The 27,263-nt window shown below is 36.9% G+C and overlaps 1 protein-coding gene across 1 annotated transcript in view; it reads right to left on the reverse strand.

The window, feature by feature from the left end:
• The window catches only part of ZFPM2 (zinc finger protein, FOG family member 2), a 397,773-nt gene extending 371,373 nt beyond the window's left edge, over positions 1 to 26,400 (reverse strand). Inside the window, exon 1 of the mRNA XM_068983740.1 lies at positions 26,321 to 26,400. The gene's annotated coding sequence lies outside the window, so the exon portion shown is untranslated. The remainder of the gene's footprint in view (positions 1 to 26,320) is intronic.
• Positions 26,401 to 27,263: the final 863 nt, after the last annotated feature.

Consider the following 27,263-nt stretch of genomic DNA (forward strand, 5'->3'; position numbering starts at 1 on the left):
GTTCCTTATAGGAAATCTTCAAATTAATAGTGAGGTCATTTTTCCTTTTAATCACAAGCAGCAATTAATTTAAAAGTGAGCACTCTGAAAATTAGAGATCACATTGAGAAAAATTAAAAGCAGCATTAAAGCAGATTCACCTTGAAGTTGGCAAAACTTATTATATAACCGGGCAAAGATAATAGGAAAAAAAAATGTGATGACATGGCTTCCTGATCAAAGCAGTTGTAATACCTCTAAGCTACAAGGTTTCTAGATTTGTGCGCTCTGAGGAGCTTCTCCTCACATCCCCTTTCTGTGCCATGGGACAAATGAGAGCTCTGAATTTTGAAAGGTCTTCAAGAAGGAATCCCTGACATAAAAAATAACTACTCTGTTTTCAGGAGAGGAGGTGAGAGGAATGTAGAGAGGAAAGAGGATTAATGATTCTAAGACTGGAGAGTTTTAGAACAACTACTGTGGGAGTTTACATAGAAGGTTTTCAGGAAATAAAATAATAACCAGTAATAACTTAAAATTTGCAATAGTGCTAACAGAGTTATATGATTTTCTTGGGTCCTTAGATGTTGAGTGGATTGTTTGAGATGTTTGTTGGCTATTAAGTGTCTGACACAGTGTCTCATATGTAATAAATGCTCACTTAATACATCTAAGCTATTTTTCCCTGATGATATAAGTAGCATTAATAGAGAATGTCTATTCTTCATCCTCACAATGAGGCAATGATGTGCCAGAATCACGGAGGTCAAGCCTTTTAAGATGCTGATAACTATAATGTTGAAAAAATTAGATTCGGGGTTGAGACTAATACTAGAAATAAGGGCTTCCCTCGTGTGGCTCAGTGAACAATCTGCCTGCAATGCGGGAGACCCGAGTTTGATCGCTAGGACAGGAAGATCCCTTGAAGGAGGGAACGGGAACCCACTCCAGTATTCTCGCCTGGAGAATTCCATGGACAGAGAAGAAGCCGAGTTACAGACCACGTGGTTGCAAAGAGTCAGACACAACTGAACAACTAACACACACACACTCACACACACACACACACACACACACACACACACAAGAAAGGAAGCCAGGAGCTACGTAGGCTGCACAATGAGGTTGCTAGAAAATGCATAGATCATTATAAACAGAGAAGAGAATTTCTAAGTATGTAGCAACAACTCTGGGTAACAAAGAAAAATAAAGTGTGGTTGTGTATGAGGGCTGACATAGGAGATGGAAGAGGTGATCCCTCAGGCAGAAGTAACTGTGGTTTAAATGGTCACAAGTACAGTGAAAGAGCTAGGGATAATGAATGTGCTCTAGAATGAAAGGGCTTCCCAGGTGGTGCTAGTGTTAAAGAACTTGCCTGTCAGTGCAGGAAGACAAGAGACATGGGTTTGATTCCTGGGTCAGGAAGATCCCCTGGAGGAGAGCATGGCAACCCACTCCAGTATCCTTGCCTGGAGAATCCCATGGACAGAAGAGTCTGGTGGGCTACAGTCCATGGGTTCGCACAGAGTCAGACATGACTGAAGCGACTTGGCACGGCAGGAGAAAGCTAGACAATGGCAGGCAAATGTTGAGTAACGCTGGCAAGAATCCCAAGGGAAACCTGAGATCAGCAAGTGACAACGGAGAAAAACTGTCTGGCTGAATGGTAGAGAAAGTGGTGTAACCAGGGGGCCTACACATTGGGAAAGTATGGTTTGTTGAACCAAAAAAAGATAAGGCTGTGGTCTAGAGGGAGCAGTGAGGGATGATAAGAGAACCCAGAGAAGGAAAGTGAGATAAGGGATCTGGGTGATGGCGGCAACAGAAGTGGTGATGAGGGAACGAGAGATTCTCCTCTAAGGTATCGAGGTTGGTAATAAGGTAAGAAAAGTTTAAAACACTGAGGTTGAGATGTTTGTCAAAAGAGTTTTTTCCTTCCATAAAACTAACACAGTCATTCAAAGACTAGCTGTATTACTTTTATCATCATTAAAATAAACACGGTTTGAAAAATGCTTTGATATACTTAATGTTGATTAAAAGGATTTTAAGCAAAGTTCATAGTACAATGCAAGCTCCATGAGGTCAGTGATTGCTTTTCTCTAGTTGATCACAACCATTCTCATGGTTTGGCAGAACTCCCATTAGATACAGACATTCAATAAATACTTAGCAAACCACTGGGCTTAACTTTTTTTTTTTAGTTAGTTACTACCAGCAGTTTTTGACTAAAAAAGCAACAAAAATTACCACAATTGTCAATAACTGAGAACTTCTGAGTATCAGGTATATGTCAGTTGTGCCTCCTTTTATTTAAGACATACTTTAAGAGCAGTTATTATTACCCCACTTGCTAGTTAGTAGCAAGTTAGTATTATTACTAATACTAACTTGTTAGTATACTAATACTAACTTGTTAGTGTACTAATATTAATTAGTTAGTTACTAATACTAATTAGTAGTGATAGTAACTTGCTACTAGTAGTAGTAGTAGTAGTAGCAAGTTAGTAGCAAGCTAGTTAGTATTATTACCTCCACTTGCTAGTTAGTAGCTTGTTAGTAGAAAAACTGAGAAGAGACACAGAATAACAGCTAAAATCACTCTCCTTCCAAGATCCTTTCACTTTGGTAAAAAGACTTGTATTAGAGATGAAAAATATATTTAAGAACTGCCAAGCCCAAAGTCAGAGTTCTCCACCCAAACTCTGCTATGATCTGTGTTTAATTGTAAATGCTGTTGGAGAGTTTCCAGGACAGTTCTTCTACCCATGTCTGCAGCCTGACTAGGGTGAAATACAAAGTTTCACTTGACCTTGGTTTATTCTCACAGCACATGTATGAGGCAGGTATCATTTCTGTGAAGAAACTAAAATTCAGAGATAGTAGGCAAAATTTCCAAGGTCATTCATCAAACACTGAGTCAGGATTTGAACCCAGTTGTGTACGAATAAACATATTAGAATTTTCTTTTTCCATACTATTATAATTCCAAATCTTTTGTTTCATGCTGAACTCATCAACAGGCTTCCCAGGTGGCTCAGTAGGTAAAGAAGCTTCCTGCAATGCAGGAGACTTGGAGACACATGTTCAGTTCCTGAGTTGACCCCCTGGAGAAGGGCACGGCAACCCACTCCAGTATTCTCGCCTGGAGAATCCCATGGGCAGAGGAGACTGGGGGGCTACATATGGTCCACGGGTTCCTAAAATGTGGGACACGAATGAAACAACAAAGCACAAACTCATCAATAACCATGTCGTCTTTTGTATTCTTAAACCAAAAAGAGAATTTTCTCAAAAATAAGAAAATAAAGCAATTTTTAAAAATTGTTTCATTTGGAATTTATTCAATTGTGTTATTACCTATGGAGTAAAATGATATTACTTTAAACAACCAAAAAAATTAAAGTTACAATCTATAATAACAGCATTTCACTATGGGTAACTTGGGCAGTTACTCTTTATGCACTTTCTAAACATTCTCTGTAAAGCAGAAACTATGGAAATAATAATGAAAAAAAAGTGTTTGTGTCCATGTAAATGAAAAGGAACAATGAAAAGAAATAAAATTAAGTAACCAAATTATTCAGTTGTTAAATATATAAGACCAACTTTAGAGCATTACTGACATCCTAAACATAAAAACATGTAGGAAACCATAAAATTGACTAATAATTAGCTGGTAGCTTGTAGAAATTGTCTTAATTTATATTTTTTATTATTGTTTTAAACAGTTTTGAGAATATTCAATATATACTCATTAAGAGTTTACTCCTATAATTTCTTATCATCCTCTCCAATACCACATGAATATGATTTTAAAATAATATTTTACATAGGAGAAATGATGTTTTTCACTGATGAGAAAAGATGTTAAAGCTAACACATCTGTATCCCTATAAAAATAGAAATTAGTTTGGCAAGGAAAATGCATTCATATTAAAATATTAAAAATTAAATGTAACGTCATAAAACCTGTACCTAAGAAAAGCCATGAAGTTAGACCATTTATCACACCGATTTAATGAGGCATTATCTCTAATATTGGTTATCTCCTACAATAGAAGGAGTCATACAGCAGAAAGTCTTCTTTCTTGAAACATCCTTACCCAAACGTTGAGCCAAAGGTACTTGACTGAGCAAAAATTGTATTAAATTACTCTACTAAGAAAATTCAGATTTTGTCTACCCAAAACCAATTTTCTCTCAAAAAGTCATTACCAACTTGTTAACTGATGTATAAATATTTATTATCAAATATCTGGATCAATATTTCATCTCCTAACAAAAAGCCTTTCAAAATGTAAAATGCAGTAGATACCTCCATTCCAAACATTCCAAATCTTACAATTCTAATTGTGTTAGAAATGTCATGTGCTTTACTGAAATCTGTTTTAATCTACTCCAAGTTAAATTCCAGTCACAATATCCACAGTACCATGAAAACCATTTGCAAAGAGTTGGCTCTTCAACTACATCATTCAACTTTTAATGTCAGCTATGTAGCAACTGTACAAGTCAACCATATATGTCAGCTACATATTTTAAGGAGAAATATAAAATACAGAAATGTAATTTCCATAAATTTAGTTTTAGCACTTGCTGGCTTTGTGTTTTTAGTGACTTAAAATAATAAACAATTTCATTGTTTTTAAGTAGAAAAAGATGCATCTATCTATATGGTGTAAAAACTATGCTTCTCTCTTTCCTTTATCATATAATAAATAGACAGATGTTAATATATATATAGTTCTACATGAAATTAGTCTAACATACTTGTGATTGCAATTAATTTAATTGGTTGTCCCTGTGGATAACTACTTTCAATTGCTTCATAATTTTACATTTTATAATGTCTTGGAGACATTATGAAATAAAAAATATCCACAGATGAATGTTGTCTCATTTTTTTTTTCTCCCTTGATAGTCAAGACATATTTGCTCCTCTGTAGACAAATGTGTCTTCCACAAAGAATCTTTTTTCTGGTAACCCCATCTACAGTCAATATCAATCCTGGTATATGTAGCAAAAAGTGACATTTTCCTCAAAGAGAAAAATCAAGAATGGTAAGTCAATTATAGAATTGACATCTGTAATATGCCTGAGTCTTTTCTCCAGCCTCCAAATGAAAGGGTTAATCATATACATATTTTTTGAGCAATTTCAACCCAATTACAAACAGCTATAAAAGTCAGTTTCAATATCAAGATCCAAAGGAAGAAATTCCCTCACAGGCTTCCTCCATTTTTCCTCCCCCAACAACGGGTGCCTTCAATAGAGTTGGAACTTCTATAGATCACAGACATTGTTTGCCCAGGCTGACCAATCTCTGAGGCAGGGGTTTTTTCCCTTCACGATATTTCGTGTTAACAGCTTGAGGGCGTTCAATCAGCACTGCTTTGATCTCAGTTGGAACTATAATTATTTAACATTGTTACATGGATTTCTATAATCCACCCCACCATTAAATCCCTTTTACACCCTCATGTTCTGAGGCCTAATCTGCATCTGTACACTTAGTTTGTCTTTTCTGCAGGTCTCATGAGGAGCCTGCATTCTCCAACATTCCCACTGATGGTTTTTCACCTCTCTCTTCCCCTCTAATGAAATCATTTTCTTACAAATTGAAAACTGCAAAAAGCATTTGGTCTGTTTTTAAGAGCACTCTATTGAATAACAGTGTCATCCACCAATCACAGCAAACTTTATTTTTTCTAATCCTATGGCATTCATTTACTCAGTGGACTTTTTAGTAAAATAATGATAAGCATATATTTGATTTTCTAAATAGGAATTTTTGGAAAAGCTTACAAAATGAAAAGCTGTCAATGTTGTGATTATTTGAACACCCCGGAAGAAGGAGTTAGTAACATTCTGCCCTTTCCTGTTTCTTTTTCAGAAAGTGAACTGAGCAGTTCTGGGTAAAAAGAAAGATACAATACCAATTGAGAATAGAGGTCTCATGAGAACTATTCAGTACGTTTATCTGAGGAGATGTGCAGGTTAAGTCCCAAGAGGAAAAGGAGAAAAGGAAAGAGGAATAGGAAGGTACTGTGAGCCCTCAGAACACCAAAACCAAGAGTTCGGAGGAGAGAGCCCAAGAGGGGTGGGGCTTTTAAGCAACTATCTTGGACTCTGGTTTAGCACGCTTCTACCATTTTCCTGTCCAGTTTTCTTTCACCTAATTTGATAATTTATACTATCATTTTATATTGCATGTTTTCCATCAGTCAGTCACCCCAAATCCTTTGTGGAATGAGACTGAGCATTAAGCCACAAATGTCTAAATTATTATTATTTTTTAAAATCTAAAATACTCAATTCCTATTCAACTGGAAGTTTTACTCTGATCAAGGATGTTGAATCCTATGAAACAATCTCATTTTCTAAACAAACAGACACAAAGGGACTCACTACTCTGGCCATGCGAAATCTAATGGAGAAGAAACAAAGCTGAAGCAAGATTTAAGACAGGAAGAAAAAAACCCAACTATAAAATAAGGATGATGAAGATGATGATGAGGATGAAGTCATGCTTACGTCACTTACACAGTACTTACTCTGGACCAGACCCTCTTCTCAGCACTTCACTAATGCAAAGCTCATAAAATCCTATGATGCAGGTACAGTCATCCCTTGGTATCCACAGGGGACTGATTCTAGGACCTCCCAGCAAGAAAAACAAAATCTTCAGATGTTCAAGGCCCTTATATAAAATGGTATAGCATTTGTGTGGAAGCTATACATCCTTCCATATACTTTAAATCATCTCTAGATTACTTATAATACTGAAGACAATGTAAATGTTATATAAATAGCTGTAAATATAAGGAAAATGCTATGTAAATAGTTGCTGCCATAGTAAATTCAAGTTTGGCTTCTTGGAAACTTCTGGAACTTTTCTCTGAGTATTTTCCATCCATGATTGATTCAATTCAAGAATCTGGAACCTGCAGATAATGAGAGTAGGCTGTATATAATACTCCCATTAAACAGATGAGAAAGGTGACATAATTCGACAAAATGTACTCAGCTGTTAAGTGGAAGAACAGAATCTAAAAGTTATATTCATCTCAGATTGTATCTTCTATTACTTCACTACCCCTACAAGTTTGACCTCACCATTGATCTGAGACTAGGTAAGCTACTCATCACATATTTGCAATGTGGGACCTAACTACTCTAAGACTTAACATCTTTACATATAAAATAGGGATAACCTGTCACACTTGCTGTGAGAATTAAAAGAAGTACCCAAAGACATCAATTTACACAGGGACAAAAAAAAGGAAATGTCCTCCAAAGGAATATTACCAGCATTGTTGATCACCACTCTCAATGGAAATCCGGGCTGGGAATCCAGGCTGGGACAACATAACCTCGTTTAATTGCACTTTGCCTTACTGTGCTTTTCAGATACTGTGTTTTTTTATAGATTGAAGGTTTGTGACAACCCTGTGTTGAGCAAGTCAATCAGTACCATTTTTCCAACAGCATTTGCTCACTTCGGGTCTCTGTGTCACATTTCGGTAATTCTTGCGATATTTCAAATTTTTTCATTATTGTTGTATTTGTTATGGTCCTCTGTGACCAGTGATCTTTGATATTACTACAACTCACTGAAGGCTCAGATGATGGCTTGAATTGTTTTAGCAATAAAGTATTTTTTAATTAAAGTCTGTACAATGTGGAAATCTAAAAAATAGACGGGATATATGTATACTTATAACTGATTTGCTCTGCTGTAAGCAGAAACTAATACAACATTGTAAAGTAACTATACTCCAATAATAATTTTTTTAAATAAAATTAAATAAAGTGTGTACATTGTTTTTGAGACATGATGCTTTGCACACTGAATAGACCACGTTATAGTATAAACAAAACTTCTAAATGCACTAGGAAACCCCAAAATTGTGTGATTTGTTCTATTGTGATATTTCCTTCACTGAGGTGGTCTGGAAAAGAATCCACAATATTTCCAAGGTATGCCTCAAACTTAAAATTTTAAGCCTTAATTTCCTCAACTGTAAAATGAGATACAGTGAGCCAAGGTGCTTAATGAATGGTAGCTCTTACAGGTATGCTGTTCTCCAGGGCAAAGCCAAACAAATGATAAATTAAACATAGTAACCAACATGGTGTGACTAGAAAGAAAGTCTTGGGTTCACAAAAATTTTTATCAAAGGCTAAATTAAACTTATTAAAAGCTTTTAATGAAAGATAAAATATATTCTCCTTGCTTGTATTTTAGGGAAGGAAAAAGAACCCCAGTCAGGTGAAAGGATGTCAAAATGTGGTCACAAATAACAGGTGGCTCATTGTATGAAAGATGGAGAAAAGCAAGTGATGATGAGCACCATCTCTGGAGTCAAGGTGCTTCATTTCAATTTCATGATTATTTGCTTTGTAATCTTAGGCAAGTTAATTTCTGTGCCTTGGCTTTCTCTTTTGTCAAGAGGGAAAAAATATTCCTAGAGTGGTTATGAGAGAAAACAATGAGAATTTGCTCTTACACTCCCCATGCCTAAAGCAGTGACCAGCACCTAGTAAACCTTTAATAAATATTGGGTACTAGAGACATGACTGGAAAGAGGAAAGCTGAAAAGTTCATGGAGGAAGATAATACTGCCCAACAGAGTTTTATGACCTCAACACTAATTCTAAATGGGTTTCATTTTTAACATTTCAAGAGAATAACACTCTGAAAAATAAAGGCTTTAACTTTTCTGATTTACTGATTTTACTTTAACGGCACTTTTATCTGTATGTCTTTCGGATTTCTGAAAATGACTTTCTGAGTCCAGTGGATGAACTGTCTTGAATTACACAGATCTATTAATAGTAATAGTATTTAATAAGGCCCAAAGAGAACCAGAAGTAGTATTAATTTTATGTATTTTTAAATAATGATTGAAATTTTTCCTGTATTTTTGAAATAGTTACATTAATGCTATCTTCACTTTACTTTATCATAATATCTAATAACTATTTTTCATTTTATTATGTTTACATTTAAAAGTTAAAAATTGAGTAAAATTCAGAAAGCTGAGTTAACTAAAAAACTCTTCTTTAATTTTAAAATGGGCTAAATTATTCTACCATATATTAATTATGAGTTATGAGCATGAAAAGTAGCCTTAAGTTACATGAGTTTGTAAAATAATTCACTTCCATTTTCCAGACAGAAAAACCTATTTTATAGAAAATTAATTTTGCCACATAATTGTAATTATGATTTTTAATGAATGAATAATTTGGCCTTTTCAAAACTATCTACTTATTCTTGAAAATCAAATAATTTTTCCTACCATACATATCAATATATCAAAACTTGGGGAAAAAGGTGCATTATATGTGGCTGAGTGCCTTTTAAAATCTCATATTTATTTTCAACTTTAATATAAAATGTAAAGATTAAAGTTAATAACTGAAAAAAGTTAAAGTATTTTTTCACAATGAATAAAGTATCTTTTCTCCTTGAAGAATAAGGGTAAAGTTTCATAAGAAAATGTCTACTTTGACATTGCTCAATAAAAAATGAGAGAGAGTGTGCGTGTGCGTGAGTGTGAGTGTGTGTGTGTGTGTGTGTGTGAGAGAGAGAGAGAGAGAGAGAGACAATGCTTCAGAGCTGAGATGGCTTCCAACCTGCTCCTAGTGCCACTTCCAGATCACTGACTTCCTCCTGGGCTTGGGATTTGGGGGTGGGAGAAATCCCTTCTTCTTTCTTTACCTCTTTAAAGCTACTTTGAACCTACACAAATATTAATGATGCTGGCAACATTTATGGAGAAGGAAATGGCAACCCACTCCAGTATTCTTGCCTGGAGAATCCTGTAGACAGAGGAGCCTGGAAGGCTGCTGTCCGTAGGGTCACACAGAGTCGGAAACGACTGATGTGACTTAGCATTAGCATGGCAACATTTATGACCCAAATCTCTATGCATTCTGATCCAAACTCTTGCAAGAGGCTGTTGCCTAGTTGTCCAATGTGAGTCCCTACCTCACTGCCAACCACAATGCACAATCTCTAGTAATGCAGATATGTTATGCTCCCTCAGCCTGGACTGTTGGAATGTCCTTCCCCTCATTGCTCCCTCCATCTGTAAATGCATCCATGCTTACAAGTAAAGGGGCCTTGACTGGCCTCCCAGAGCAGAGATAAGTGCATTTTCCCTGGACTTCCTTTATGTTCTCCCATGACTTATATGTCCTCATTCTTCAGCTTGGGGTAAAATTTCAATTAAAATGAAATTATGCCTCTCTTTCTTGATATCTTTTCCTTCATTTCCTGCAAAATCTCTAAGAACTCCCCGAGAGCCAACCATACCTCTGAATTCCAAGGGACCAGTTAGGCCACTGGAGCCCCTGCTTTGCTTTCTATTCTTCGGGGTCATTATTGCACACGAGTACCACACAGGATGGTGGACTCCCCCTCTTCACTAAGGAAACACCCAAGTGGACTCAAGTCTTGTGCAGTCTGCCATAGTATTCTGCCTTAGACTTCAGGGTTCAGTTCACCGAATTCACATCACATCTCAGAGCAGCCATCATTCTCCAGAGCAGGATCCCAGGACATGTAAGCTGGTCTCATAAAGACTTCCATATTTAGGAGCAAAGGGTAGGGGAAAATAGCGCTCTCTCTTAAAAACAGACTTCTCTCTTAAAACCTCAAGCCCTATGGTTGAGTCCTGGCTTTGCTTGCTTTCCACAAATCGCCCATTTTCCAAGATGTCCTTTCCCTGCCAGCAGACTTTGGTAAAACCCACCAATCGAACCTGTTATTCACTATTCATGACCCAAACTGTCTCTCTTCCAAGAATCATGGGTTGAAGCCCTATCTCCCCACGTCACTGTATTTGGAGTCAGGACACGTAAGTAATTACGGTTCAGTTTAGTTCAGTTCAGTTGCTGAGTTGTGTCCGACTCTTTGCGACTCCATGGACCACAGCATGCCAGGCCTCCCTGTCCATCACCAACTCCCAGAATTTAATCAAACTCATGTCCAGTGAGTCGGTGATGCCATCCAACCATCTCATCCTCTGTCGTCCCCTTCTCCTCCTGCCTTCAATCTTTCCCAGCATCAGGGTCTTTTCAAAGGAATCAGCTCTTTGCATCAGGTGGCCAAAGTATTGGCATTTCAGCTTCAACATCAGTCCTTCCAATGAACATTCAGGACTGATCTCCTTTAGGATGGATTGGTTTGATCTTGTTGCAGTCCAAAGGACTCTCAAGAGTCTTCTCCAACACCACAGTTCAAAAGCATCAGTTTTTTGGCATTCAGCTTTCTTTATAGTACAACTCTCACATCCATACATGACTACTGGAAAAACCATAGCCTTGACAAGACGGACCTTTGTTGGCAAAGTAATGTCTCTGCTTTTTAATATGCTATCTAGGTTGGTCATAACTTTCCTTCCAAGGAGTAAGCATCTTTTAATTTCATGGCTGCAGTCACCATCTGCAGTGATTTTGGAGCCCCCCAAAATAAAGTCTGCCACTGTTTCCACTGTTTCCCCATCTATTTCCCATGAAGTGATGGGACCAGGTGCCATGATTTTAGTTTTCTGAATGTTGAGCTTTAAGCAAACTTTTTCACTCTTCTCTTTCATTTTCATCAAAAGGCTCTTCAGTTCTTCCTCACTTTCTGCCATAAGGGTGGTGTCATCTGCATATCTGAGGTGATTGATATTTCTCCCAGCAATCTTGATTCCAGCTTGTGTTTCATCCAGCCCAGTGTTTCTCATGATGTACTCTGCATAGAAGTTAAATAAGCAGGGTGACAATATACAGCCTTGATGTACTCCTTTTCTATTTGGAACCAGTCTGTTGTTCCATGTCCAGTTCTAACTGTTGCTTCCTGACCTGCATACAGATTTCTCAAGAGGCAGGTCAGATGGTCTGGTATTCTCATCTCTTTCAGAATTTTCCACAGTTTATTTTGATCCACACAGTCAAAGGCTTTGGTATAGTCAATGAAGTAGAAATAGATGTTTTATGGAACTCTCTTGCTTTTTCGATGATCCGGCAGATGTTGGCAATTTAATCTCTGGTTCCTCTGCCTTTTCTGAAACCATTTTGAACATCTGGAAGTTCACGGTTCATGTATTGTTGAAGCCTGGCCTGGAGAATTTTGAGCATTACTTTACTACCGTGTGAGATGAGGTCATAAGTGTGTAGGGCCCTAAACCAACAGGATTGGTATTCACATAAGAATAGGAAGAGACATCAGGAGTGCGTACACACGGAGAAAAAGCTGTGTGCAAACACAGTGAAAAGGTCACGAAGCTAGGAAGAGAAGTCTCACCAGAGATGAACTTTGAGGGCACCTCGATATTGGACTTCTCCAGAATTATGAGAAAATAAGCTTCTGTCATTTAAGCCACTGAGTCTATGATATTCTGTTATGGCAGCTTGAGTAGACTAATGCAAACCACAATGCGGGGAAGAAGTGGGGAGTGTGGTTGATTGCCACACAGAGAGCTCCACAGGCTGCACCTGTAAATAAGCCTTCCATCTCCCTGCCCTCTCACAGAACTGTGAGATGACAAGACAGGAAGCATGCATCCCAAGGAGACAAAGGGCTCCCACTCCCAGTCTGAAATATCCTGGCTCTTATATTTGCATAATTAAGAAAGGCTACTCAACTGACTTCTTTACAACAGAATGGTTTTCAGAAGTCATTATTTCCAGCTATAGGATTAGAAATTGCAGGCGTAATATTTTAAAATGTTACATCATTTATCACCCTGTTTAACAACTATTGCATTAATCATGTTATAGCAATTGTTATTTATATATCCAATGTTCCCCTTTTATTAAATTCTCAGAAAGCATCTAATTTAAAGAAAAATGGGTAGAGGGAAATAACAAACACTTGTATGGCTGAAAATGACTTCCACTCGTTTTTCTCTTCTTCTGGTGAGCTTGCATTGCTTTTATATAAAAAATAAAATTTTAAATATCTTGTATGCTAAGTCGCTTCGGTCGTGTCTGACTCTGCAACTCTGTGGACTTTAGTCTGTCAGGTTCCTCTGTCCATGGGATTCTCCAGGCAAAAACAATGGAGTGGGTTGCCATTCCCTCATTATAAAGGTAAATAATTCATTGTTTACTTAAAACACACACTAAAATAAACGCTGCCAGTCTCACATCCTCAGCCATTTCATATTCTTTATCTGGTTTGTAGTTTACTTAATTCTGTAAAAAATGTCAGGTTTCCATCCTTATTATATTATGTGTATTCTTCATTATATTTTACATTAATACAATGCTCAAAAATGAAACAATGCTGATTAATTCATATGAAAAAATTAACTGAAAAAACAAAGAATTTGTTAAAACTCCATTCAATTAGGAAGGCTTATGACTATCTTTACTCAGGGTTTCAGTTAAAAAGAATGTTATACTTCTTGTTAACATCAAGGGATTCTGCCATGAAAACTCAAGATACTTGATTCTTTTGTATTTACCCTAATATAAACTATGCTTAGCATCAAATGTTATTTTCATTACTCTCCTGTATGTGACAATGTATTCAATAACTTTTTTATGCAGCACTTAGAAATTTTCTTTTAAGGACCCTTAAAATATAGCCTACAGGTAAGTCTACCAAGTAGAACTGCTGTTATCAAAAAACTTAGACCTTCCACATTGAGACTTGCTTTCTTATTACTCCCCTAAATTCTCCAAGAACCTCCAAGAGTCAGCCCCACTTCCAAACAACAGGCAAGACCAGTTGGGCCACTACATACCTTGCTTTGCTGCTCAATTTCCAGTAAATGGCTAAAATAACAATAAGGTTTCTTTATTTATTTCTTAGCTGACCTTTTACTAATTCTTTAACTGCTGTTTTTCAACAGTTTGTAGATGCAACTATTCTTCAGTATAGACTCCCAGGCATGACTTGAGGATACCTTAGTTTCCATTATCTTTCAGAAAGCCCAAGAGTGAGGGAAGGACAGTGCCTTCTAGGTAACAGTGGCACAGTAGGGCAGGTTTAACAGGAAAATGGAAGCTTCTATACAGGCAAACTGGCTGCACGTTTACTATACTTAATATATAATATCTAAATAATTTTGCAAACAACTAAACATGTCCTATCTATCATTAACAACTTAAGTGTGTCCAGTGTGTATCTGTCACTCTGTCCCTGGGATCACTGAAGAGATTCCTATTGCTTGTTTTATCTCATCAGCTTTAAGTCTCACCAACAACATCGGCAATGTTTCCCTACTCTGTCTCTGAAAGCTGATCGCTCAGCCACTCTCCCACTACCCCTCCTACTCTGCAGTGGATGGCCTTCCTGTCTTTTGCCACCACTGCACCCTGGACATGCCTCTACAACTGAATCCATAGAAATGGATTTCAATCATCGCATCATTTGCCTGTCTTCTTTGTACTTCGAGCTTTTTGAAGGTAGTCTGAGCCCAAGCCATCATTTTATCCTTGGAGTCTGGCACACAGTTATTCTTCAATAAGGGTTTGAACTAATTAAATTAATTAATTCAATGTGGGTCTGCTAAGGTGCAGGGGAAGAAGTACATGATCTGGCAGGCATATGCAAATTATATTTATGAGTAAGTTGCTTGCTCCAAGAATCAATTTCAGAAACAGTGTAGGAGTTTATTATGAAAACAAAGATATAACAATCCCCAAGGTCCAAGTATATTCCTGAGGCTTAAACAAGAATAACAGTAACACCTTAAGATCTATTATTAGAAAAAAAAGAAAGCATACCTCTACTACATCACAGTTACAATAAACTTTTATATATTATTATTAAATTTAGCATATCAATTACATTAAAATGATAAAACTCAAAAGAAATCCATACATAAACTCCCAGTTCTTAGGACATAAAAGTTGAAATAATAAAATTTAAAGAAATGAGCAAAATATATTATGTAAAGCCTGATGATCACCTCTTGATAAGACTACTGCTGTATTTCTATTTCTGCTGTCCTTCTATCTTTTCTTCATGTTGTAGTCCAAGTTCAGTTCAGTTCAGTCACTCAGTCGAGTCCGACTCTTTGCGACCCCATGAATCACAGCACGCCAGGCCTCCCTGTCCATCACCAACTCCCGGAGTGCACTCAGACTCACGTCCATCGAGTCAGTGATGCCATCCAGACATCTCATCCTTTGTCAACCCCTTCTGCTCCTGCCCCTAATCCCTCCCAGCATCAGAGTCTTTTCCAATGAGTCAACTCTTCACATGAGGTGGCCAAAGTACTGGAGTTTCAGCTTCAGCATCATTCCTTCCAAAGAAATCCCAGGGCTGATCTCCTTCAGAATGGACTGGTTGGAGTCCAAGTAGTTTATTTTTAATATAATTCTCACTATGTGGCTTATATGTATCACATGTTTTCACACAGATCTTCACTTCAAATCCAACAATAATACTTACAGCTTATTTTACCAGTCTTAAACCATTCTTTGCTATTCGAAAATTGATATGTAATGGGAAAGAATTAAACACTCTTTCCTTTATGAATAGTATTTAGGGGTAACTGAATATTATTTAGTATTTATTAATAGTATTTAGGTGAGGGAAAGATTTTCAGAAGGTAACAGTGTTAGTTAATAATACAGACCCTGGAGAAGGAAATGGCATCCCATTCCAATATTCTTGTCTAGGAAATCCCATGGACAGAGGAGTCTGGCAGGCAACAGTCCATGGGGTCACAAGAGTCAGACACGACTTAGCAACAAAACCACCACCACCAATAAAACAGAAGGAATGATAAAAATGTGAAAGGCACCATTTCGCAAGCCCTAATGATACACAGGATCCTGGCAGTAATCAAGAGGTGAAAAGTTGATGGGAAATTTTACAATAGACGGAGGTGAAAATACCTGAACCATTTGATATAATAAACTCACCACAAGTGGAACAGTGGCCTGGCCTGTATATTCTTACTGATTGGAAGGCACCAGTGATGTCTATGTAGCACTGTTGCCTACAATATTGAACCTGAATTTATTCAAGGATCTAAATTCAACTACCAATTATAAGAAATGTATTTTAACTGTGTTAATCAATATTACCCTTTTAAATAATCTATAGTAAGCTGGATTTAGAAAAGGGGAACCAGAGATCAAGTTGTCAACATCTGTTGGATCATTGAAAAAGGAAGAGAGTTTCAGAAAAACATCTATTTCTGCTTCAGTAATTACGCCAAAGCCTTTGACTGTGTGGATCACAACAAACTGTGGAAAATTCTGAAAGAGATGGGAATACCAGACCACCTGACCTGCCTCTTGAGAAATCTGTATGCAGGTCAGGAAGCAACAGTTAGAACTGGACATGGAACAACAGACTCCTTTTCCAAAGAGGAAAAGGAGTACGTCAAGGTTGTATATTGTCACCCTGCTTATTTAACTTCTATGCAGAGTACATCATGAGAAACGCTGGGCTGGAAGAAGCACAAGCTGGAATCAAGATTGCCGGGAGAAATATCGATAACCTCAGATATGCAGATGACACCACCCTTATGGCAGAAAGCGAAGAGGAACTAAAGAGCCTCTTGATGAAAGTGAAAGTGGAGAGTGAAAAAGTTGGCCTAAAGCTCAACATTCAGAAAACGAAGATCATGGCACCTGGTCCCATCAATTCATGGGAAATAGATGGGGAAACAGTGGAAACAGTGACAGACTTTATTTTCTTGGGCTCCAAAATCACTGCAGATGGTGACTGCAGCCATGAAATTAAAAGATGCTTACTCCTTGGAAGGAAAGTTATGACCAACCTAGACAGCATATTAAAAAGCAGAGACATTACTTTGCCAACAAAGGTCCATTTAGTCAAGGCTATGGTTTTTCCCGTAGTCATGTATGGATGTGAGAGTTGTACTATAAAGAAAGCTGAGTACCAAAGAATTGATGCTTTTGAACTGTGGTGTTGGAGAAGACTCTTGAGAGTCCCTTAGACTGCAAGGAGATCCAACCAGTCCATCTTAAAGGAAATCAGTCCTGAATACTCATTGGAAAGACTGATGCCGAAGCTGAAACTCCAGTACTTTGGCCATCTGATGCGAAGAACATCTGAAAAGACCCTGATTCTGGGAACAGTTGAAGGCAGGAGGAGAAAGGGACAACAGAGGATGAGATGGTTGGATGGCATCACCAACTCAGTGGACATGAGTTTGATTAAATTCTGGGAGTTGGTGATGGACAGGGAGGCCTGGCATGCTGCAGTCCATGGGGTTGCAAACAGTCAGACACGATTGAGTGACTGAACTGAACTGAATAGTAATCTAGTTTCAATTTGTGGTCCGTTAATAGCAAGTGTGTATGTCTCTATGTACTTGCTTTTATTTTCCATCTTTTTAAACTACTTTTACTTCTAGTGTTCGTCACTGTGTTGGTCTTTACTTACCCTTCAGAGCTTTATTAAGTCCCTTTCTGGTGGCTCAGAGGTTAAAGCGTCTGCCTGCAATGCGGGAGACCTGGGTTCAATCCCTGGGTTGGGAAGATCCCCTGGAGAAGGAAATGGCAACCCACTCCAGTATTCTTGCCTGGAGAATCCCATGGATAGAGGAGCCTGGTGGGCTACAGTCCACGGGGTGGCAAAGAGTTGGACACGACCGAATGACGTCACTTTCACTTTCACTTTCTGAACCAGACAAAAGAGAAGCAAGTAATTACACAGTTTAAGTTTTCTTTCAAATTTTTAGATTTAAGAGTCAGTCATATTTTTAGGAGGGGAAGGCAATGGCACCCCACCCCAGTACTCTTGCCTGGAAAATCCAATGGACAGAGGAGCCTGGTGGGCTGCAGTCCATGGGGTCACTGAGAGTCGGACATGACTGCGCGACTTCACTTTCACTTTTCACTTTCATGCACTGGAGAAGGAAATGGCAACCCACTCCAGTATTCTCGCCTGAAGAATCCCAGGGATGGGGGAGCCCAGTGGGCTGCCGTCTACGGGGTCGCACAGAGTCGGACACGACTGAAGTGACTTAGCAGCAGCAGCAGTAGCAGCATATTTTTAGGTATATTTCCAGACACAATGTTGAGTCAAGGAAAAAAATTTTCTAAAAATTATTGTGCCAAAATAAACATCTAATGCATGTTTCAATAAAAACTGTTATCCAAGAGATGTCCTGTGCTTAGTTGTTCAGTTATGTTCGACTTTTTGCGACCTATGGACTACAGCCCTCCAGGCACCTCTGTCCATGGAATTCTCCAGGCAAGAATACTGGAGTGGTTGCCATGCCCTCCTTCAGGGGATCTTTCCACCCTAGGGATTGAACCCAGGTCTCCCACTTTGCAGGCAGATTCTTTATAAAAGGGATATCAAAGGTTTTTCTCATACTCTATTGACAAGTGTCTTCCTAGAGTGCATGTTGAGAAGAATTCTAAAGCAAATTATGACTCAGGAGGAAGGAACATAGTAGAAATTCTATTATTGGACAAAATTGAGGTGAGTAGTTAATCAAAACAGCCAAACCATGGAATGATTTTTAAATAATAATAGAAGTATTATATTACTTATAGAAGTATTATATTAGAAGTCTTATAGAGGTATGCTTTTATAATAGTATATATACAAAATTATAGAAGTATTATATTATAATATATAGTATATTACAATATACAAAAGCACTTTTAATAAACATTTGATGTAAGGCCTAGACCTTTAACTGTATTGGGCCCATGAGTCCACTGATTGGTCCTCCAGTTTCATAAATGTCATTCAAATGCTTCATCTACAATTTCTAGTTTGTTTCATTAGAGTACAGTGAGGATATAAAAGCACTTGCAAAGCCATCTAAGATAGAGTCTTACAATATTTTTATGATTTTCTCCCTGCTTCTTTAAGTTATTTTGTCCACACCTAAATGTTTTAGTTATTTCTCTTTACCCAGTCTTTTGAAGGTTTCAATATGGTTGCCATAGAAACAATGTCGTATTTTGCAAATATATTTAGGTGGTTTAGACAATATTTAAAATCAATTAAAAATTACAGTAACATATATAATTGGCAGGCTTATAAGTGACTGCCCACATGATTCTTTCTAGCTCCTGGTCTCTGAACTGTTTCACTAGAGCTGTTGTAACAAAGTACCGTAAATCATGTAGTTTAAATAACAGAAATGTACTGTCTTACAATTCTGGAGCCTACAAGTCCAAGATCAAAGTTCAGCAAGATTGATTCCTTCGGGGGCTTTGTGAGAGAATCTGTTCCATATGTCTTACCTAGCTACTGGTGAGTTGTTGTCAATCTTCAGCCTTCTTTGGCTTGTAGGAGCATCATCTCAATCTCTGCCTTCATTTTCACAATGTTCTCCTTGTGTATGTGGTCTGTCTCCAAATTTCCCCTTCTGACGAGGATACCAGTCATGTTGGATTTACAGCCTGCCCTAATCCAGTACAACCTTGTCTTAACTAATTACATCTCTAATGACCCTATTTCCAAATAACACCACACTCTTTGGAGAGTTTGGAATTTAAGACTTCAGCATGTGAATTATGAGGGGACCTGACTCTACTCACAACAGTCTCAATCAGTAAGTTTCATAGAAAGAGTGGAAATTTCAGTTTAATGAAGGGAGCTTTGAATGTAAAAGATTAATTAATGAATTTTGCCATGAGAGTAGGGTCTGGGATAGGAAAGAATGTGTTGTCATATATTTTTCTGGGATCATGCTATATTTATAAACTTGACCTTGTATTTTATTTTCCAGGAGTGTGTTTGATGAAAAAGTCACTGGAAAGAAAAGGTCCAAAAAAAATTAATCTCAGTTCATTATCCCTTAACTTGAATTTCTCAATTAAAGTTGTGCAAACAAATCAGGTATTTGCATATTCTAAAACAAGCCATTATTTAAATATCCTTGATTCTTATTCTTGTACATCTGAAGAAAGAATAATAATGATAAACTGGTATATTTTATACAGTTCCTTATTACTCAAAGACATCTCTTTCCAAACAATAATCGTAAGTCCTTTGCCTTCAATCTACCTTTTCCTTTTTTTGGTTAGGCTTATGTGTGTTTTAATTCTATATCAGAGTGCAAACTGGAGTAAAAGAATAAGATAAAGAAAACTTTTTCACTGTGTTTATGTGACATTCCATTTTACAAAGAGTAAGGCTTTCATCTTTAATCCGATATCCACTTAACTACACTATAGAAGATTTATTTTGACCCCCTCTTGTTTCAGAAGGGGCTCAAAAGTCTCTAGCAATTTTTGACACTTTGCTATAATGTTTTTCTGATCTCCCCCCCCCTCCCCCCAGCCCACCACACACGCACTCCTCCCTGCCTCATTTTCATAGGGACACAAAGAGTTGGGATAAAATGATGGTTCATTATAGTGGTACAGAGCTCTTATCTTCATCCGGCAAGAGTCATTTCCTTCCAAAGATTGAAATGCAAATGTGAAAATTAATGATAACTGCATTATCTGATGGCAGAGATAATACCAATTCACTGTCAGAGTAATACACAGTCATTCTACGATTTCCTCCGCTTCTCACAATATTCTTCTTACTGTCAGACTATATCTATGGTTAACTATGTTTCATAGGTTTCTGTTAATTTACTTCAAATGGCATTTCCCAGATCTTATATCTACCACATTTTCCCAATCAAAAAGGAAACTAAATCAGAACTGTAATCTCCAAGCCCTTCTTTGGACTAGTAAAGGGGGAAAAAAAACCACCTCTGTATCATTAGTGTGCTTCCTCACAGAAGTCTCCTGGCTGCCATTCCACTTTGCACAAAACAGTCCCCATCCTCACAGTCTAATTTCAGGCACAGACCACAACTAGCTTGATCCTCTGCATGCATCCACAACACGACAAGCAGCTGAAAAGAGGTCACACTTACAGATGTCTTGACCAATTTTTAGTCCAGATGCAACAAGTACACATATCTGATTTTATGCTAAACATTCTTGAAAATTTACTTACATTAAAATTTCTTTTACTGAATTATGTTTTAAATCCAGTTGACTACAACATAGTTAATATAACCCTATGATGATTTCTAATAGCAAAATATGGCAAGGTTAATTCACTATACAAATGTGAGTTTATCATCTGTAAGGCATTATAAAGGCTTCTAAGGCACAATTGCCAAAATGATACTAAAAGTAATATTAACAGCTATCTATTGAGCACTTATGAAGTTTTGATCTCCATGTTTTACATAGAAAGTAATGGTGTAGTAATTACAATTAGCCCCACTTTATAAATAAGGAAACTGAGCCCTTGGCGAGTTAGTAACTAACCCAATGTATCATGAGAAATGCCAGGCTGTATGAATCACAAGCTGGCATCGAGACTGCCAGGAGAAATATCAACAATTTCAGATATACAAATCCACCTCTCTACTGGCAGAAAGTGAAGAGGAACTGAAGAGTCTCTTGATGAGCACGACAGAGGAGAGTGGAAAACCTGGCTTAAAACTCAACATTCAAACACCTAAGATCATGTTCTGGCAGTTCCATACTCCCAAGGTCACAAGACCATAAGTGTCAGCATGTATACTCATATACAGATCTGTCTGGCTCTAAAATTTGTGCATTTTCTCCTGTAGTCAAGACCATTATCTGTTTTCTAGGTTGACATGCTTAATTACTGCATCCTACCTAACTGTAATACATGGATAATTAAAGAATATTAAAGGAGAGAAATGGCATCAAAAAGAGAGTGTGAACCCTGGTCAGAATGGCCATCATTTAAAAGTCTACAAATAACAAATGCTGGAGAGGGTGTGGAGAAAAGAAAACCCTCCTACACTGCTGTTAGGAATGTAAGCTGGTACAGCCACTATGGAAAACAGAATGGGGGTTCCTCAAAAAATTAAAAACAGAGTTTCCATATGATCCAGAAATCTCACTCCTGGGCAAAAATCTAGACAAAACTGTAATTCAAAAGATACACGGACTCCTAAGCTCACAGCAGCACTATTCATTTACAATAGCCAAGACATGAAAGCCACCTAAATGTCCATCAACAGAGGGGTAGATAAAGAAGATGTGGTGCATACACGGAATGGAATATTACTCAGCCACGAAAAAGAATGATGTAATGTTATCTGCAGCAACATGGATGGAACTAGAGATTATCATACTAAGTGAAGTCAGATGTGGAAGTCACTTATATGATGTCACTTACATGTGGAGTCTAAAATATGATGCAACTGAACTCATTTACAAAACAGACTCATAGATATAGAAAATAAACTTATGGTTGCCAAGGGGGAGGTTAGAGGTTAGCAGATGCAAACTAGAGTACATAGAGTGGATAAACAAGGTCCCACTGTATAGCACAGGGAACTATATTCAATATTCTGTGAGGAATCAGAATGGAAAAGAACATAAAAAGGAATGTTTAATGGAATCATTTTGCTGCACAGTAGAAATTAACACAACATTGTAAATCAACTATACCTCAATAAAAACAAGAGCTTATTGACAGCATAATATTACATGTTTGGACTTCTCTCTAGCGCCTTTCACAGTTTTTTAGTGTTTGTTTATTAAGTAGTTAAATGTATGGGTACTGGCACACTGAATTACTTGTGAGGGTGATAAAGAAAAGGCATTTACTTAAAAAGAAGACAGAAATGATATGAAAGGTATGAAAAATAAGTGTCTGACTCTCTGCGACTCCATGGACAGGAGTCCACCAGGCTCCTCTGTCCATGGAATTCTAGGCAAGAATACTGGAGTGGGTAGCCATTTCCTCCTCCAAGAGATCTTCCCAACCCAGGAATCAAATCCGGGTTTCCTGAATTGCAGACAGATTCTTTACTCTCTGAAGTGAGGTATAGGCAAATGCAGATGAAAGGAAGAACAGAGGATAGTATCATTTGAACTAGATTCCAAGCAAGGTAGTGTCAAGGTAATTTTCTTGAGAGAAAGAAAGAAGAACGAAAGTTGCAAATAGATGTGTGAAATATTGAAATAATGAGGTAATGACTTTTATATTGGCCTCAACTTTATTAGCTTAGTGTGAGTCTAGCACTCCACACAAATATGAAAGACACATAAGAAATTGAAGATTATTCAAAGAAGAGTCACAAGTATTTAAACATTAAAGAATTTCACCATTAGAAATCTTTACAAATGGAAGATAATTTTCCTAAAGATTGCTTGCATGTGTGCATGCTAAGTCACTTCATTTGTGTCTATCTCTTTGCAAACACACAGACAGTAGCCCACTAGGCTCCTGTCTATGGGATTCTCCAGGCAAGAATACTGGAATGGGCAGCCATGCCCTCCTCCAGGGGATCTTCCTGACCCAGGGATTGAACCAGCATCCCTTAAGTTTCTTGCACTGGCTGGTGAGTTCTTTACTACTAGAGCCACCTGGGAAGCCCCAAAGATTGTTCAGGTTCCACCTTTACGAGTTAGCAGTGGTACAAGCAATTACAAAATGTACCTTTTAGATGAACAATAAATAAGAAAAATTGCACTGGGGAATCTGTATTTGATACAAATAGGACACTTTAGATAGAAGGTGATTCATTATGGAATTAAGCCATCAGGAAAAGTTGTGGAGTTTTCAATCAAACTTTAAAAATAAGGTAAATCCTAATCCATCTTAAATGATGTCAGCTCAGTGCCTCAAATTCTTTAGATTATTTCCTTGTCATTAGATTCTGTTCTATTTTTTAGAGACAATTGTCCATCTTAGGATGACTTTCAGAACTGGGTGGAGGTCTTCTTAAAGTTAGAAGACCTTGAAATCACACCTAACTCATCACCTCATGTCTTAACTGACAATTTATGGCTAAATTCAAAACTATATGCTTAGCATTACAAAAGCTTACCCTTGTATCAGATGTACTACTGAACTTTAAAATAATGCCAAAAAGAATTTTTAAAGGTTCTGCTTCAAGTGTCAACAATTTCAAAGCCATAATAATGATCATTAGCACTTTATGTGCATGATCTGGTTTGATTCTCACAAAAGCCTTAAGAGGCATTAATATCACTTTCCACATTATAACAAACCAGAATAATGGCACAGAGATTAAGCAATTTGCCAAAAATTATTCAGCAGGTGAGCAGCAAATCCAGAATTTGAACCTAAACCTTTAGAATCCAGAGCTCATTTTCTAACATGTATGGAAACCTCGAAAACTTCCTCTCCTTAATACAGTAGTGAAATACCAATAATTTTTCTGAAAAACAAAAATTTGGGTAAAAATACTGATGTAATTAGGCTTCCCCGGAGCACAGCAGTAAAAAGAATCCGCCTGCATTGCAGAAGATGCAGGAGACGATTCAATCTGTGAGCTGGGAAGATGCCCTGGAGGAGGAAACGGCAACCCACTCCAGTATTCTTACCTGGAAAATCTCATGGACAGAGGAGCCTGGCGGCCTCCAGTCCAAGGGGTTGCAGAGTCAGACATGACTGAACAACTGAGTGTGAGCATGATTGATGTAATCACTATTCATGTAAAAGGAAAAGTCCAGAAACATCCTGTATACTTTCTCCTGATTAGAGGAATGTTATACATTAAAAGATACATGTCCAATAGGTAATCTTTTGTTATGAATCAACTTCACTAATCAGAGGATGTCAAAATAATAAACTCCCCTTTATTTTTCAAAACACCTATAGGGAAAAATGTGTTACTGATTTTACAACATACAAAGGATGGATTTCCTCTAGGTATACCTACTTGGAGGTGCACATTTTTCCTTTAAAGTTTTTTCATATTCAAATGTGCCACAGAAAGAGTATATACATTTTCACTGATATCAGCTGAATAAAACCAGATACATTAAGTACATTAAATAACTCAGATGTGAAAAATTTTATCATGCTTTACCCTTGCTCCCCTCCTTTTTTACCTAACATATGACTTTCTTTCTGGAAAATATTCCTGAAAAAGGTAGCATTGGGTGTTCGGTATGTGATTAATAATTCACTACCCTTCTGAAATTTGCTTACATACTTCCAAGTCACTGGGAACACTGTGGGCCTCAGTCTTGAGCAAGGAGGAAAACCAGCCACCTCCAAGTTTGCCCCTTTGAGAGAATCCAGAATGTACCCTTTGCAGGTAGGCATATCAGAAAGGCCATCTAATCTAAATGTAAAAAGTCTTCTAAGTAGCCGATACATACCCAATTCCATGAATGAACAACCATACAACGTAAAGCTGCCCACCTTTTTAAGTTAAATGTAATCTCCAAGGACAAAAACTTTTTTCCAAAGTTGGTTTCTTATTTTATTTTAATCAAGGGAATTCTTACCTATATTGAGACAGAAGTATTATGCGATAAGGTGAAAATGCCACATGTCCACATTTTCTTTCAAATGCTTAAAATTTGGTAATATAGTACTTTAAATATAATACATTTTGATCCAAAATCCTGTGTAACACTATGCTATAGTATACAGAATACAAATATTTGCATATGGCATAAATAACATTAGAAATGACATCATAATAATCAGATATACTGTATCCTCCTTTTTGTTTGCATTATATTTTCCAGCTGCTGGTCTCAGAAAATTACCACTGGGGTTCCTCTCTTCTTCATGCACAACAGAGAGCAATTTGCAAAGTCATGCAAGGGTGAAAATGTGATTGAAATATAGGGATCTTTCTTAATGAAAAATGTTACTGCTTTGGAAATTATGACTAAAACTATTTCAAAATTCGTCTATATCCTTAAGCCCTATGATGTAATAGTCTCCATTTATAAATATACCATAAACTTCAAATTAGTTGGCACCAAATAAAGTTGGCATAAATGTTTTTTATCCACAGGGTTCTTATAACTGTATATATCTTTGTAAAATGATGTTGGTGTTTTAGAGTATTTTACATTAGTTTTTCTTTTTCTTGAAATGATTAAATATCAAGGTCTTTAAAACTGAATTTATTTCTCATTTGTAAAAGTGAAAATGTTACCAAAATCATGAATCAAAGGGAAGCATCTGTTAATATTTTCTAAACTTCTAAACACATACTGTGACTGAATCTATGACTTGCAACATGACTAAACTAAATGAATTTCTTTGGAGTACTGTTATTGTTTGAAGCTTTAAAAGTATGACCAGTTTAAAGATGGATATAGCATAAAGATCTCTGTTCAAAGAAAATACAAGTAGAATTTTCTTATATTAATATAAAAGAAAACAAAGATGAAAACTTCAAGTAGAGGTAACACTGGTTTTTACACTGGTTTACCAAAGATAAAATCTTCTTTAAATGATGTTATTTATTCAGCCTTCTGTGTAACAAACATACACACAAAGTTTTTAAAATCAGAGATGAGAGTATAAGAGTTTTATTATTTAATTCAAATTCAAGGGGAAAAAAAAGTGGATAGTAGCAACAGATGGTTGATTTTACATTTTTGTCCTACCTGGTCCATCCCAGTCGTCTGTCTCAACTGCAGGTTGCCCTGGTTTCTCTGACTGCGTGTCCCCATCTGATTCTGCTGTCTCCTGGACTCCTTCATCATCACCTGGAAAACACCAACATACAGAGAGAAGGAGACATGATTAAAGCCCTCTCTTTGACATTCAAATCCTCCTACAGGGATGTCCTTAGCATATGTTTAATTATATAATTGTTACATACATGGTCATTATACTGAACACAGGTCTATGATTAATCATTTTCATAACTATTATGGCTTTATAATAAATAAAATCAACATTAGTCATAAATAAATAAACTGCTATATATACTAAAAACATTTCCATAAAATTTTTCATTTGGAATTATTAGTATTAGAAGAAGAAAATGAAAATCCATATGTATTCTTTATACTGCTTTCAATATAGAAAACTGCAACTTGCTTATTTCCAAATTACATTTTTATAAAGGCAAGATGCAGCAGAGAAGACATATTTGTGTTTGGGTTGAAAGTGAGTTATTTTGAATATTTTCTTTTTCTCCATCATTAAGCTTACTAAAATGTGTTTGTATTTATTTTAAAAATGGGTATAAAAAGGTCATAATTGAATGATTATCATATAAGATGAGCCAGTCACACAAGTCTTCACAATGTAGAAAGCTATAAACCTATATTTGTTCTTGAATAAGTACAGCTGGTTTGCAAAATCATGCCTTCATTTCACATAAAAAAGAAAAATGATGCAATATACTTTGAGCAAAAGTATACTTATGGCAAAGAATGAGAAACATACTAACATGACCACATTTTAAAAGCAAAAGGTCTAATTTTGTAAGTGCCTTCATTTTAAATGATAATGTAACAAAGAGAGTTGGACTGTGAAGAAGGCAGAGTGCCAAAGAATTGATGCTTTTGAGCTGTGGTGTTGGAGAAGACTCTTGAGAGT

This window comes from Capricornis sumatraensis, chromosome 11, assembly GCF_032405125.1.
Source record: "Capricornis sumatraensis isolate serow.1 chromosome 11, serow.2, whole genome shotgun sequence".
In the NCBI taxonomy this organism is placed as follows: Eukaryota; Metazoa; Chordata; class Mammalia; order Artiodactyla; family Bovidae; genus Capricornis; species Capricornis sumatraensis.